The following is a 4845-nucleotide window of genomic DNA, read 5'->3' as shown; positions in this document are numbered from 1 at the left end:
TTTGTCTTTTTTATGGCTGAGTAGTATTCCATGGTATATATATACCACATCTTCTTTATCCAATCATCTGTTGATGGACACTTGCGTTACTTCCACATCTTAGCTATAGTGATTAATGCTGCAATGAACATAGGGGTGCATAAGCCTCTTTGGATTGTTGATTTCAAGTTCTTTGGATAAATACTCACAAGTGTGATAGCTGGATCATAAAGTATTTCTATTTTTAATTTTTTGAGGAATCGCCATACTGTTTTCCATACAGGCTGCACCAGTTTGCATTCCCAACAGCACTGAATGAGGGTTCCCTTGTCTCCACATCCTCTCCAACATTTGTTGTTTTTTGTCTTGGTGATTATAGCCATTCTCACGGGTGTAAGGTGATATCTTAGTGGAGTTTTGATTTACATTTCCCTAATGATTAATGATGTTGAACATCTTTTCATATGCCTATTGGCCATCTGCATATCTTCCTCGGAAAAATGTCTGTTCATATCCTCTGCCCATTTTTTGATCGGGTTATTTGTTTTTTTGTTATTCAGATGTGTGAGTTCTTTATATATTATGGAGATTAACCCCTTGTTGGATATATCGTTTGCAAATATTTTCTCCCAGCTGGTGAGTTGTCTTTTCATTTTGATCCTGGTTTTGTTTGCCTCGCAGAAGCTCTTTAGTCTGATGAAGTCTCACTTATTTGTATTTTCTTTTGTTTCCCTTGCATCTGAGTAGACATGGAATTTGAGAAGATCCCTTTATGACCAATGACGAATAGTGTACTGCCTACATTTTCTTCCAGTTTGATAGTTTCAGGTCTCACCTTCAGGTTTTTGATCCATTTTGAGTTAATTTTTGTGTATGATGAAAGCAGATGATCTACTTGCATTCTTTTGCAAGTGGCTGTCCAGTATTCTCAGCACCATTTATTGAAGAGACTTTCCTTTGTCCTTAGTATGTTCTTTGCTCTTTTGTCGAAGATTAGCTGTCATTAGATGTGATGTTTTATTTATGGGGTTTCAATTCTGCTTTATTGTGCTGTGTGTCTGTTTTTGTCATTATACCATGCTGTTTTGATTACCATCGCTTTGTAGTATATTTTGAAGTCAGGGATTGTGATGCCTCCAGCTTTGTTCTTTTTTCTCAGGATTGCTTTAGCTATTCGGGGTCTTTTGTTGCCCCATGTGAATTTTAGGATTCTTTGTTCTATTTCTGTGAAGAATGTCATTGGGATTCTGATTGGGATTGCATTGAACCTGTAGATTGGTTTAGGTAGTATAGACACTTTAAAGATGTTTATTCTTCCATTCCATGTGCATGGGATATCTTTCCATTTCATTATGTCATCATTGATTTCTTTCAATAATGTCTTATAATTTTCATTGTATAGGTCTTTCACCTCCTTGGTTAAATTTGTTCCTAGATACTTTATTCTTTCTGTTGCAATTGTAAATGGGATTGTGTTCTTGAGTTTTCTTTCTGTCAGTTCGTTGTTGGTATATAGAAATGAAACTAATTTTTGTAAGTTGATTTTGTACCCTGCAAATTTGCTATAGTTGTTGATTATTTCTAATAGTTTTTCGATGGATCCTCTAGGGTTATCTATATATAAAATCATGTCACCTGCAAACACTGACAGTTTCACTTCTTCATTGCCTATTTTGGATTACTTTTATTCCTTTTTCTTGCCTAATTGCTCTAGCCAGAACTTCCAAGACTATGTTGAATAACAGTGGTGAGAGTGGGCAACCTTGTCTTATTCCTGCTCTCAGAGGGTTGGCTTTCAGTTTTTCCCCATTGAGTAAGATGTTGGCTCTGGGTTTGTCATACATGGCCTTTATCATATTGAGGTACTTTCCTTCTATACACATTTTGTTGAGAGTTTTTATTATAAATGGATGTTGGATCCTGTCAAATGCTTTCTCTGCATCTATTGAGGCGATCATGTGTTTTTTATTCCTCATTTGGTTAATGTGGTGTATCACATTGATTGATTTGCAGATGTTTAATGATCCCTGTGTCCCTGGCATAAATCCCACTTGATCATGGTATATGATCTTTCTAATGTATTGCTGTAATCGATTTGCCAATATTTTGTTGAGAATTTTTGCATCTATGTTCATCAGCGATATTGGCCTGTAATTTTCCTTCTTTGTATTGTCCTTGTCTGGCTTTGGTATTAAGGTGATGTTGGCCTCGTAAAATGTGTTAGGAAATGTTCCATCTTCCTCTAATTTTTTGGAATAGTTTGAGAAGGATAGGTATTAAATCTTCTTTGAATGTTTGTTAAAATCATCCAGAAAAGCCATCTGGTCCTGGACTTTTATTTTTTGAGAGGTTTTTGATTATTGTTTCAATCTCTTTATTTTTATTTATTTGTATTAATATTTTTTCCTGTTTTGTCTGGTTCATTTCATTTTATTTATTTATTTATTTATTCATTTATTTATTTTGTTTTTGTTTATTGCGGTAACATTTGTTTATAACATTGTATAATTTTCAGGTGTACATCATTATACTTCTACTTCTGCATGGATTATGTCATGTTCTCAAGTTCACCACCCAAATACTAATTACAATCCAGAACCACACACGTGTGCCTAATTATCCCTCCCCCCTCCTCTCTTCCCCCCGGTAACCACCAATCCAATCTCTGTCTCTATGTGTTTGTTTATTGTTGTTATTATCTACTACTTAATAAGCAAGATCTTACGGTATTTGACCTTCTCCCTCTGACTTATTTCACTTTGCATAATACCTTCAATGTCCATCCATGTTGTCACAAATGGCTGGATTTCATCATTTCTTGTGGATGAGTAGTATTCCATTGTGTATATATACCACATCTTCTTCATCCATTTGTCCCTTGATGAGCACTTAGGTTGCTTCCAAGTCTTGGCTATTGTGAATAATGCAACAATGAACACAGGGGTGCATGTATCTTTAGGCACTGGTGTTTTCAAGTTCTTTGGATAAATATCCAGCAGTGGAATAGCTGTATCGTATTGTCGTTCTACCCTTAATTTTTTGAGGAATCTCCATACTGTTTTCCATAGTGGCTGCACCAGTTTGCACTCCCACCAGCAGAGTATGAGAGTTCCCTCCCTTCCACAACCTCTCCAACACTTGTTGTTTCATTTCTTGTTAATTATAGCCATTCTGATGGGCTTGAAGTGATATCTCATTGTAGTTTTGATTTGCATTTCCCTGATAGTTAATGATGTTGAACATCTTTACATGTGCCTGCTGGCCATCTGTATATCTTCTTTGGAGAAATGACTGTTCAGGTCCTTTGCCCATTTTTTAATTGGGTTGTTAGTTTTTTTGTCGTTGTTGAAATGCCTGATTTCTTTATATATTTTGGAGATTAACCTCTTATCAGATGTACGGTTTGCAAATATCTTCTCCCAATTGTTAGGTTGTCTTTTCGTTTTGTTGATGGTTTCCTTTGCTGTGCAGAAGTTTTTTAGTTTGATGTAGTCCCATTTGTTTATTTTTTCTATTGTTTCTTTTGCCCTGTCAGACATGGTGCTTGAAAATATGTTGCTAAGACCAATGTTGAAGACCGTACTCCCTATGTTTTCTTCTAGAAGTTTCATGGTTTCAGGTCTTACATTTATGTCTTTAATCCATTTTGAGTTAATTTTTGTGTACGGTGTAAGGTAATGGTCTACTTTCATTTTTTTTTTTTTGCATATGGCTTTCCAGTTTTCCCAACACCATTTGTTGAAGGGACTTACCTTTCTCCCTTGTATGTTCTTGGCTCCTTTGTCAAAGATTAGCTGTCCATAGATGTGTGGGTTTATGTCTGGGCTTTCGATTATATTCCATTGATCTGTGTGTCTGTTTTTGTGCCAGTACCATGCTGTTTTGTTTACTATAGCTTTGTGGCATATTTTGAAATCAGGGAGTGTGATACCTCTAGCTTTCTTCTTTTTTCACAGGATTCTTTTGGCTATTTGGGATCTTTTGTTGTTCCATATAAATTTTAGGATTCTTTGCTCTATTTCTGTAAAAAATGTTGTTGGAACTTTGATAGGGATTGCATTGAATCTATAGATTGCTCTAGGAAGTTTGGACATCTTAACTATGTTAATTCTTCCAATCCAAGAGCACAGAATATCTTTCCATTTCTTTGTGTCTTCTTCAATTTCTTTCAGCAATGGTTTATAGTTTTCTGTTGTACAGATCTTTCACTTGTTTGGTTAAGTTCATTCCTAGGTATTTTATTCTTTTTGTTGCAATTGTAAATGGGATTGTAGTCTTAATTTCCCTCTCTGCTGCTTCCTTGTTAGTGTATAGAAATGCAACTGATTTTTGTATGTTGATTTTGTATCCTTCACCTTTACCTTATTTGTTTATTACTTATAAAACATTTTTGGTGGATTCTTTAGGGTTTTCTATATATAAAATCATGTCATCTGAAAATAGTGACAGTTTCACTTCTTCCTTTCCAATTTGGATCGCTTTTATTTCTTTTTATTACCTGATTGCTCTGGGCTGGACTTACAATACTATGTTAAATAGGAGTGGTGAGAATGGGCATCCTTGTCTTGTTTTTGCTCTTGGAGAGCTTTCAGCTTTTCACCATTGTAGATGATATCAGCTATGGGTTTGTCATATATGGCCTTCATTATGTTGAGGTACTTTCCTTCTATAAACATTTTATTCAGAGTTTTTATCATAAATGGATGCTGTATCTTGTCAAATGCTTTCTCTGCATCTATTGAGATGATCATGTGATCTTTATACTTCATTTTTTTAATGTGGTGTATCACATTGATTGATTTGTGAATGTTGAACCATCCCTGCATACTTGCAATAAATCCCACCTGATCATGGTGTATAATCTTT

Source organism: Diceros bicornis, chromosome X (genome assembly GCF_020826845.1).
Source record: "Diceros bicornis minor isolate mBicDic1 chromosome X, mDicBic1.mat.cur, whole genome shotgun sequence".
Taxonomy (NCBI): Eukaryota; Metazoa; Chordata; class Mammalia; order Perissodactyla; family Rhinocerotidae; genus Diceros; species Diceros bicornis.
Note: the sequence above shows the minus strand (reverse complement) of the source record.